The following is a 12,163-nucleotide window of genomic DNA, read 5'->3' on the forward strand; positions in this document are numbered from 1 at the left end:
ATATTTTGTTGTTGCCGTTTCTTCTACTGTAGGATTCCTATAATTTATTATCAGTAAGGTAGCACATGGAAGCCAGGGCCTTGTGGTGCTAGATGTTGCATGACCATAACAGACTGCCACTACCTGAGAGAGAAGACAAAGTCTAAACATAACTTCATAGGGGGGAAAAAGAGCAAAACAAATACATAATCCATCTGCCTGAGGCTAGTCCAACTTCTTATGTTTCACTTAAATGTACAAGAAGTTATTTATGTGGCATGGGCTCTACGGGCAAAAACTACTTACATGAGCTGAGATTTTAATCTTGCATGCCTGATGCTATCGTTCCTACTTGCAGTGGATAAAATGACAGTCAAATTGTGATCGGCACTCTTAATTTTGAGCTCCCTTCTGTTGCTGAATATTCAGTATCTTTAATATATGATCAAGCAATACTAACTTCCTGCAGAAATGTTAAAGGGATGCACTTGGTTTACTTAGGGGCGTGTGGGGAGGGGAGAGGTTTATAAAACTTAAAACTATGAATGCTTTCTCCCATCCAGCAGAGAGAAGAAATAGGGACTTCACATTTGCAGGCAATTACTGTACCAGAGTTGATAGAAGATCCCTAAGCATGAGCAGCATTCTAATAGGAATCTCAGCACCTTTCTACCTCTGACATTTGTCAGGGGAGCTTCTCATCAAGGGTGTATATCCTGGATTTGGTGGTGAGGGATGCTCCTACTTCATCATTTCTATTGAGGCTGTCCATTAATGTCTAGTAAATGTCCTTCAGCCTTGATTAATCTCTCTCGCTTTCTTTTTGTAGCTGTGTTGGTCCTGGAATATGAGAGAGACTGGGTGAGGTGAGTTGATATTTTTATTGGACTAATTTCTGTTGTTGAAAGAGACAAGCTTTTGAGCTTACATACCTGAAGAAGAGCTCTGTGGAGCTCGAAAGCTTGTTTCCTTCATTAACAGAAATTGGTTCAATAAAAGATGTTACCTCAACCACCTTGTCTCTCATTTGATTACTAGATGTCAGTACTGCAATGTCTGTATTGTAGATGCCTAACTTCTGGATTTTTTTTTTTCTTTTTTTTTTTCCTCCGGTGGTTGTCTTCCTACTAGGTGAATGCCTGCAGTGTCTGTCTGTGGCTGCTGAGCATTCACAAGCTGCAGCAGTGTGAAATTGACCTTTTTTCTTTCTGTTTCACTCTTTACCTGGATCTTACAATTTCATGTTAACACAAGAGCCGGCTCTCTGCAAACTAAGGAAAATAACACTTCATTGATTCACATTTGAAAGGTGATATTTACAGCTATGGGTATTAGAGCCTTTTCTGAGAGTTTATTTTAACAGAAACTGATAGTTTAGGACTACACTGCTCCATACAAGTAAGTGTCAAGCCCTGCTAGTAATAAAGACATAGAAGAATTTTGTTTCTTAAAGGCAACAAAATGACTTGTACCCTTTTCACTAAAATACAGTAGAACTCTGTTTGCTTGTCTGTCCTGCAGCTCTGAAGTTTTGAGTGTGTCTATAGTACCAATTGATCTCTGCAGTTTGAGGTTCATCTTTCTGTAGCACATGTGAAATGTCTGTTGTATTCTGTGCTCTCGAGGATTAAACAATTGAATTTCATTGAAATTTTATTGAATAATAATCTCGTGACATTGATTCTCTCTCAATTTTTTTTCTAAAGGTCCAATTAAGGTACATAACCTGGAGGATTGGAAAAAATACATAATGTTTAAGATGGTTTAAAAAAATATTGCAATGTAAAAATGTTTAAAATGAGAGGGAGTCTCCTTTTTATAGTGAGAAGTCAAACTTTGATTATTGGACTTCAGTTTTAGAAATTTCTAAGTATAATTTACATCTCCTGAAAGATACCAGTGTTTATCGGAGCAGCAGCCTCTCCATCCTGCTGAATCACTGTGTCTCAAACATGATCTGAAAATACAATTTTTAGATGGAGAGTAACTCCTTCCCCATTTCTGTCTAGTCCTGGGCCTCGACTAAGAGCAGCAGATATGATATTGGACTACGATCTCAAGAAGGAAAAACATTTGGCTGCTTCAGATAATGTAAAACATACTTGTATGTGAAAATGAACTAAATGCTTTTAGATAAACTTAATTTGTATTACGTAGTTCACTTGTTACTATACCCAAATTATGCTTATATGGAAAATGACTGCCAGAGGCTAGACTTGAATACAAGAGTACTGGTGTGCTCTGCAGTATTGCCCCACTTTCTTTTTATGGAAGGGAGAATTTATATAATGCTGTAAGAAGAAAAAGGGTTAAACAATCTTATTATAACATTTTTATATAGATGAAATGGCTTCCCACACAAAACTGTGATTTATTATGCTAATAGAATACATAGAGGTTGAAATTTATTCGTCTGCCTTTCCTCTCACCCATATGACTTTGGCATATGGGTTCTAATAGCAGCTGCAGCCCTTCCATTTCATTTGGATGGAGTATACCCACTGAGGTTTGTAAAAACTCTGGAACCTGGGATGGTACTTCTGGCCCACTCCCCCATGTTGTCATGCATGCCCTTTGGAATCCTCAGTTAATATGTTATGAATACCAGTATAGGAACCTAGGATGGATGTGGGCCTGATATTAATAGAGATCAACAGAACACTGGATCCTGAGAGGACGAAAGGTCTAATCTGTGTTTCTAATGCATCTTGTGGTGATAAGCAGGTATCTCAAGGGATAATATGTTAATACAACACTAAATGGGTAACAAAGATTTTAACAGTGAAGTGTAGTCTGAGGTTTTGTGTCAAGTTACTGCTGACTTATTCCTGTTACAATCACTGCTAAAAACATTCTCAGTCTTTTGTTAAATCCACAGAAAAAGAAGGAAAAAAATTAAAGCATTTGAAACTAAAAGAAGTAAAGCTTTCATTTTACTAATTGCCCTCTTCCTTTAGCTGTATAAAGCCTTTTTTCAAAATAAGGGAAAACCCTGTTTTGATGGTCTCTTTAGATTGTATGAATTGTCCTTTTATTTTTTATTTTTTTTTATTTAAGGTGAGGGTGTTGATTTTTGAGGTAGTCTTGAGCTGTTATAAATCCAATCCTGTTTCATTTAAGACAAAACAAAACAAATTCCCATAAGAAGAATAGCAAAAATCAGAAATGTGGCTTTTGTCTCTGATGCTCTCTTGCTTGTGACCTAGCTGTTAGAGAAGTACAGGGAAAGCACATGGGTTTATCAGTCACTGCAAGACTTGGAAAACAGCTACCAACAGCAGGCTGTTTTAAGGCATTACTTTTAGCTTCCCTATCTGGTCACAGGTTTACTACAGCAGGGTTGCAAATAGCCTGGCTTAGACAAGACAATTCCACTATCTTTTTGTCTTTTGTTTAATAAAACAGGAAAGAGAATAAATGAGGTGGGGATGGAAAATGACAAATTAAGGAGGGGGCGATGTCAGGAACCTAACATCCCAGGTGGTGGTCAGGATTTATCTGATGTTGGTGGAGGTGGTGATTACTGATGAAGCCCAGCTGCGGGAGAAGCTGGGTAAGGTGTAAAGCCAGGAAGTTTGCCACAGAAAAAGGCTGCAGGGGCAGAGTCTGCAGTCACTCTCTTGGTTCAGAGATGGGGGTGGGAGGAAACCTAAGGGGGAGCAAAAGCCATGGGATCCTGTCCCTGATAAAGGGGTTTACCCAGAGGAGTTGCAGGGAAGAAAGTTTGTGGAAGGTAAAGTAGGCAGAAGCTCAGAGAAAGAGCAGCAAGATTAGAGACTGTGTAGTCCTTGGCTTCTGAGGATAGGGTCCCTGGGATGGAACCCAGAGTAATGGGTAGGCCCAGGTACATCTACCAGTCACTGGGAAGTGGTGCAGGACTGTTGAATGTGCCATACGGACAGCTGGTTATGTGAGTGTTTGATACCCTGAAAGGGGGGACAATATAGTGACCTAGCTGGAGGGCTGAGTCATAGAGAAAGCACCCGGAGTCCTGGAGAGCGAGAGGGGCCGTGGGTTGAGAGAGACAGAAGGGGGTCCTAATCTAGATGCGAGCTGATTTCCACATCTCCCACAAAGGGGCGTCCCCAGGAGTGAGTGTACCCATCACAACTAGCCTTTCTCTCTCTCTGGTTCTTGTTTGCTTTTTACAAACTATTTTACGTAATGGGCTGTTACTTTGGACAGTTGTAGGATACAGACCTCTGCACCTAAAACTTCTGTCAAGAAGCTAATGGAAGATGTGTGCAACCAAAGAATGGAGGTCAAACTTCTAGTTCAGTGTATCAACATACCAGTTGAAGGACATCTTCTTAGGGCTTATATACACAGGCATTTTAGTTTGTGCTGAGTTGATCTGTACTAGTTGTGCGCAATATGTAATCTGCGGTAATAGTATGCAAATGGGCTAACTGTGCCCTGTTTCAATGCACATGATTATGTAAATGACGGGATTTGTGTGTGCTGTTTGGCATTTCAAGTGGTTATCCCATGGTCCTTTGCTTCATTGCTGAATTGTGTGCATTCTGGCACTTTTTTCGTGGTGCATTGTGGAATATGTAGTACGAGCCAGTAGAATTCTGGGAGTTGGGAGTCAAACTCTGAAAATCCCATGATTCTTTGCCCTCTGTCCTGTGATTACTCTCTGTCTGGCTGGGCTAGCACCTTTGTTGAATTCTGTCGGCCGTCATGGATTTAAGAACGTTCTGTGCCCCAGAGCTGGCAATCATGAATACACCGAAGCTGCTTGCACTTTGGTTCAGTTCTCAACATTGGGTGGCTTTGGCTTTCAATCACTGAGCAGCTGATGTGGCTACAACATTGGCTTCTGCAGCAGCAGAGAGAGAGAGAGAAAGAGGAGGAGGATGATACCAAGCAACTGGTACTACATGAGGTGTTCCAGGAATGTAATACAGAGTTGTTTCTGGGCTGGGGGAAACCAGCATCAATTGGTGGGAAAGCATCAATTGGTGGTGGTCGTGGTTTGCAGACCTGGGATGACCAGCAGTGGTGACAGAATTTCAGGATGGTGAAGGCAACTGTTTTTTTGAAATCTGTGCTGAATTTGGAGCTGTGGAGCCATGTGGAATCCCATGCTTGTTAAGAAAATGAGTTGCCATTGCCATCTGGCAGCTGGCCACCCCTGACTGTTACTGGTCCGTATCTAACCAATTTGGCTTGGGAAGATTGGCTGTTGGGGATGGGAGGCCTTTCTCATGCAGCTATGTGCTATGCAGGTGGTATTATTGTGCTGGGTTACAAAGCTTGGTAATGCTTAGGAGATTATTGGTGGCTTTGCACATATGGCATTCCAGAATAGTATTAGGCACATGGGTCCCATCATTTGCTTCCTGCACCAGATGTTGCAGTTGATTAAACAAAGAGAGGACAATTTCTCCCTGATAGTCCAAGTCCTGGTTGTCCACCAGAGCAGGTCACAAACATAAATTCAAGCTGGTCTGAAAAGGTCCATGATGCTAGGATTTTTTTTAGAATCACTCCTGTTCACCTTAATGAATAATAGTGATCCTAGGAGCAGACTCCCCATGGACATTAATCGAGTGGGAATTGCTCAGGTCATCCTGGGAGACGGACCTTTTTTTTTTGTTTCCCAAGCTAATGAAGCCATTTACAGGGCACTTGGACAGAAAAAAGGAACTGTTCAACTGTTGCCGTAGTAGTTGCAGAATGATAATGAATTGTGTATTTGGCAATTGGAAAGTGAGCTGGCACTATCTTATGACTAGGCTAGATGCTGCAAAATGACACTGGCCTATGATTATAGCTGCATGTTTGTTGCATAATATTGGTGAGAGTAAAGGAGAAAGTTTTATGGGTTGGAGGCCTAGATACAGATATTTGCTCAACACCATGAGTGGCCAGCAAGGCATCCTCAGAAGTATAAACCACCAGGGCAATACTGTCAGGGATGCCTTTTGTTTTTACTTTGAGTCTGGTGCCTGAAAATGTGCAGCTGTCATCCCTGAGAAGGTCGGAGATTGGATTTTGAGCATTGAAGTTGATTTTTATGGGAAGAGATGTTATGGTATTCTTTATGCTGTGTGTGCTTTTGAGTTTGAACAAACACCTTTGCCCCTCCCCCAACCTGATTCTGCTGTTAAGTTTAATTTTTTGTGCCAAGCATTGCAGAAGCTTTGACTTTTTAAATGGTTTTATTGTCCACTTATGCCAGTAAATAACAACCAAATAAAACTTATAAACATTACAAACTCTCCTTGTTGTGATTAAAACATGGAAGAGAACAAAGGTGAGACAAGATGATGGTGATCAACAGATGGCTCAGGCAGTGGTGCTAGAAGGAGGGCTTTGGAATGTTTGACCACTGGGAGGCATTCTCGGAGAGAGGACTGTTCTCATGGGAAATAGACTTCTGGGATGGAGGTTGGCACAACCGATTAAAAGAGCTTTAAACTAGGAAAACAGGAGACTGTTTAGAGGTGTTTATTTAATCTCCATGCCTGATTTTAATATTGAGTGGGAGGGAAAATCAAGTAAGAGCAGATACAACAATGGAGAAAGGAACAGCAGAGGCTAGGAGAGAATGGACATCAAGAGGAAAGAGTGTCACTGGTATTGGTGAACAGTCAGGTGATGCTGGCTGTAGAATGACTGTACTTAATCGGGCAAGGTATCTGGCTGAAGACAAACGGAAACAACCAAGATGTCCATACACCAATTCAGCAGTCTGGGTAACAAAATGGAGGGACTAGAACTACTGGTGCAGGAAGTTAAATCAGATATTATAGGGATAACAAAAACTTGGTGGAACAGTACTCATGATTGGAGTACTGGTATTGAAGGGTATGTGCTGTTTGGGAAAGATGGTGGAGTAGTTTTGTACGTTAACAGTGAGGTAGACTGTAAAGAACTTAGAAGCAGGGCTTTGGAGCTGTGCTCTGGCTCCGCTCTAGCTCCAGGCAAAAACCTGCAGCTCCACTGCTCCGGAGCTGCTCTGCGCTCCAGCTCAGGGCTCCTCTCCAAAGCCCTGCTTAGAAGTGATAGAATGGATGAAATAGAATCTGAGTCAAAATCACATAGTGGGAGAGGAAGCTTACAGAGGCTCCCCTGGGATGTTGTTTGAGGTCTGCTAACGGTCCTCAGGATCTGATAGAGACCTCTTTAATATTATTGGGAATTGTGTGATTATTTCATTAAATAATATTTATGGGAAACTTCAGTTTCCTGGATATAGATTGGAGGATGAAAGTCACAGATATTCCTGAATGTGGTAGTGGACAGACTTCTTCACCAAATAGTAATTGAACAACAAGAGGTAATGCAATTTTTAGATGCAGTATTGGTAAGTAACAAGGACCTCATGGAAGAAGTGGTTATAGTGGACAGCCTTGGTTTGAGTGATGTAGGTCTGGAAGGAACCTCAGTAGGTGATCTAGTCCAGTCCCCTGCTCTGAGGCAGGACTAAGTATTATCTAGACCATACCTGACAGCTGTCTTTTTAACTTTTTCTTAAAAACCTTCAGTGATTGAGATTTCACAGTCCCTGTAGGTAATTTGTTCAAGTGCTTACCTATCCTTAAAGTTAGGAAGCTTCTCCTATTGTCTAACCTAAATCTTCTTTGCTGCAATTTAAGCACATTACTACTTAATCACTGAGGACATGACAAGGAAAGCTCCTCTTTATAGCAACCTTTTACTAACTTTGAAGACTATTATCATGTTCCCCCTCAGTCTTCTCCTCTTCAGACTAAACAAACCCAGTTTTTTTCAATCTTTCTTCATAGGTCATGTTTTCTAGACCTTTAATCAGTTTCTGTTCTCCTCTGGACTTTCTCCAGTTTGTCCACAGCATTCCCCAAATGTGTTGCCCAGAACTGGACGTGTACTCCAGGTGAATCAGTAAGGCTGCGAGTTTGTCATGGAGGTCATGGAAGTCACAGATTCCATGACTTTCCATGACCTCTGTGACTTCTGCAGGGGTTGGTGTGCCTTGCTCAGGGGCAGCTCAGGCAGCCAGTGCTCCAGTCATACCGGCTGCTGCTGGGGCAGTCTTGGGCCACCGTGCCACCCCCACCCCCCAGCAGAGTTTGGCTGTGGGAGGGGGCAGGGAGTTGGGGCACGGGATGGGGTGAGACAGACTGTGGGCAGCACTTACCTGGGGGGCTCCCCGGAAGCAGTGACATCCCCCTCACTTAGCTGCAAGGCGGAGACGTGGCCAGGCAGCTCTGCATGCTGCCTCTGCCCAGAGTGCTGGCTTCGCAGCTCCCATTGGCCAGGAACCAGGTAATCACCGCCCAGAGCCTGCCTCACCCTCTCCCGTGCCCCAATCCCCTGCCCCCTCCCACAACCCAAAGTCTGCTGCTGCTTGGGGGGAGGAGGGGAGGCACAGAGCCAGGTAGGGAGCCTGTTGGTCCCGCCAACCCTCCCTCCCCCCCCCCCCCCACGGTCCTGGGCCACACGCTGCCGCCCGTCCCCAGCACCCTCAGCGCCCCTTAAGCAGCCCCCCGCTCCGAGTTTTAGTCACGGGAATTTTTAGTAAGTCATGGACAAGTCACGGGCCGCGAATTTTTGTTTACTGCCCGTGACCTGTCTGTGACTTTTACTAAAAATACCCATGACTAAAATGTAGCCTTACTTATCAGTACTGAATAGAGTGGGAGAATTACTTCCCATGTCTTGCTTATAGCACTCCTGCTAATACATCCCAGAATGATGTTGACTCATGCAACAGTATTGTTGTAGTTTTGTGATCACTATAACTGCCAGATCCTTTTCTATAGTATTCCTTTCCAGGCAGTCTTATTTTGTATTTGTGCAATTGATTATTCCTTCCTAAGAGGGGTATTTTGCATTTGTCCTTATCTAATTTCATCCTATTGACTTCACACCATTTCTTCTGTTTGTCAAGATTAGTTGGAATTCTAATCTTGTCCACCAAAGCACTCAGAATCCCTCCCAGCTTGGTATTGTCCACAAATTGTGTGTACTCTATATATGCCATTATTGAAATCATTTATGAAGATATTGAATAGAACCAGATTCAGTACAGATCCTTGTGGGACCCCACTTGATATGACCTTTCGGCTCAATTGCAAACCATTGATAACTACTCTGAGTAGGGTTTCCCAATCAGTTGTGCACCCACCTTATAATAGGTTGGTCTTCACCAGCGTTTCTCAAACTGGGGGTCCCAACCCAAAAGGGGGTTACAAGGCTATTATACAGGGATCGGGAGATCACAAAAAAATATTGCTGGTGCGAGGAGGAAGGGGAGTATAGCAGCCACCCAGCTCTGAAGGCAGTACCGCTGCCAGCAACACTGCAGACATAAGGGTGGCAATACCATGAGGGTGCTCCTATGAGTCTGTACAGTAATTTGCTATCACTTTTTTTGGCAGGGAGTCGCCTTGGTCGAGGCCATACTTCTCTAGTTAGTTTATGAGACGGTTATGTGAAACAGTATCAAAAGCTTTGCTGAAGTCGAGATATGTCCCACTTACTGCTTCCCCTATCATGAGCTAATTCCATTTAAACTAAATGGAAGGGGGGAGGGATAGCTCAGTGGTTTGAGCATTGGCCTGCTAAACCCAGGGTTGTGAGTTCAATCCTTGAGGGGGCCACTTAGGGATCTGGGGCAAAATCAGTACTTGGTCCTGCTAGTGAAGGAAGGGGGCTGGACTCGATGACCTTTCAAGGTCCCTTCCAGTTCTAGGAAATGGGATATCTCCATTAATTTCTATTTCTAAATAAAAATATGTCTGCGACTAGGGTCCTTGAATTCAAGAGGAAACATAATTCTTTTAAAGGGAATTAGGGAAGTTTACTGGACCGAAACTCAGAAATCTGCATGTTTAGGAGGGCTGTAATTATTTTCTGCAACTTTGATTTAAAGTATCTGGAGCCTGCATCCCAAGCAAGGGGGGGGGGGATGGGGGACATGTAGACAAGGGTTGAAGACGAAATTGGATGAACAAACATCTCATACAGATGAAGAGAAGGCAGAAAGCCTAGAAGGGGTGGATCAGCAAGGAAAGCTGTCTCTTGGCGGTCAAGAAGTATAGGGAGAAGAGTGAAAACTGCCAAAAGCCAAGCAGCAGCACCGTGCAAAAGAAATTAAAACCAGTAGGAAAAGGTTCCTTAGCCATATAAATACAAAAACAAGGACTGGGTGGAGATTTAAAGATAAGCTAGATATGGCCCCAAACCTAAACAAATACTTGATTCTTATTTAGAAACTGAGGCAGTGAGGAGCTTGGGGGCAGTGTCAGGGTGGTCATTAGGAACAAGGATATGGAAGTAGAAATTACTACATCCCAGGCCATCTTAATGGGATCTGCAACAGGGAGGCCCATTGGTGGTTCACTATTCTGTATCAGCAACTCTTTTTAGGCCTGACAGACTCATTACACCTAACACTGTTGTCATGATACATGCCACCTTTTGACTATGTAATAGTTCATTGGAAAACTACCTCTGATTAATATTCATGTGTGATATATGTACAGGGTATGCACAAAGAGTTTCTAAATATGTTCTAGAACTATGTCAGATGGTGTTGGGGAAATTCAGGATTGGGAGGGTCTCCCAGCAAAAAGTAACTGGGCAGTGACAGTTAGGGTGTGATGAGCATGCTTGTATGCTGGCTGTTGGTTTTAGGGCTGTGAGCCACAACAGAACAGCATTTAAGGCACCCATAGTTGCAGGACAGGCAGTGGTTGCAGGACTGGTCTGGGTTGAACCCCACAGTGTCACAGGACCAGACCAGCGGGCCCAGATAATCTTATCCAAAAATATGAAAGGATGATATTGCAAGCCCAATAGCAAAGATATTTAATGAATATGTAAATGCAGGGATAGTATCCTATGATTGGAGAATTGCAAATATACTACCTACAGTTATGAAAATGAGGGGGGGGTGGGTGATCCAGGAAACTACAGACTAGTTAGTTTGACCTGAATTGTTCAAGATTTTAGGACAAATATTGAAAGAGTAATTAAAGACAGATAAATGGTGATTGGGATAAAATACAATATGGTTTTACAAAAGGTAGATTATACAAGACCAGCCTGATCTTTCTTTGGGAAGATAACCAATTTTTTTCTAGACTAAAGAAATGCAGTAGCTCTGATCTACTTGAGTGACTTCAGCAAAGCAGTTGATAACAGTTCCATATGGGAAACTGGTTACAGGGGGGAAGATGGGGATTAATGAGAGACTTGAAAGGCGGGCAAGGAACTGGTTAAAGGGGAGACTATGGGGGAGACAGTGGATCACACTGAAAGGTAAACTGTCAGGCTGGAGGGAAGTTATTAGTGGAGTTCTTCAAGGGTTGGTCTTTGGGGCTGATCTTCTTTAATATTTTCATTAATGACCTTGGCACAACAAGTGGGAGTGTGCTAATTAAATTTGTGGATGACACAGTGGTTGGTATTGCCATTACAGAGGAGGACCAGGAGATCATATAATATTTGGACAGCCTTGAGAACTGGACTAATGGAAGTGGGGATGAAATTTAATACTGTAAGGTCATGCACTTAGGGACTAACTAAGTGTTTTTGCTATAAGCTGCAGATGTATCAGTTGGAAGCGACAGCAGAGGCGAAAGACCTTGGTGTACTGGTCAATCTCAAAATGCTGCCAATGTCATGCAGCTGAAAAAGGCTAATATAATCCTAGGATGCCTGAGGTGAGGTATTTTCCAGTAGAGATAGGGAAGCATTATACAAGGCACTGGTAAGATCTTATTTGAAATACTTTGTGCAGTTCTGGTCTCCCGGTTTGAATTCAGCTTTTTTAAACATGGAACAGTTGCAGAGAAGGGCTACTAAGATGATGAGACAAATGGAAATCTATTTTGCAAGAGGAGAATCGAGGAGCTTAGGTTGTTTAGCTTAACCGAACAAAGGCTGAGGGGAGATATGATTGGCCTGTATAAATACATCAAAGGGATAAATACCAGAGAGGGGAAGAGTTAGTTAAGTTAAGCACCAATATTGGGACAAGAACAAATGAATATAAATTGACCATCCGGTTTAGGCTTGTAATAGTCAAAGGTTTCTAACCATCAGAGGAGTGAAGTTCTGGAATAGACTTCCAAGGAGAGCTGTGGGGGTAAAAAACCTAACTGGATTCAAGACTGAGTTTAATAAGTTCCTGGAGGGGATGGTATGATGAAACTGCCTACAATGGCATGTAGTCCATCTGCGA

General features: G+C 42.7%; 1 protein-coding gene across 3 annotated transcripts in view; it reads left to right on the plus strand.

Moving 5' to 3' along the window:
- MACROD2 (mono-ADP ribosylhydrolase 2) overlaps positions 1-12,163 on the plus strand; it is a 1,284,297-nt gene that overhangs the window by 2,242 nt on the left and 1,269,892 nt on the right. The window lies entirely within an intron of this gene.

Source organism: Malaclemys terrapin, chromosome 3, assembly GCF_027887155.1.
Source record: "Malaclemys terrapin pileata isolate rMalTer1 chromosome 3, rMalTer1.hap1, whole genome shotgun sequence".
Lineage (NCBI taxonomy): Eukaryota > Metazoa > Chordata > Testudines > Emydidae > Malaclemys > Malaclemys terrapin.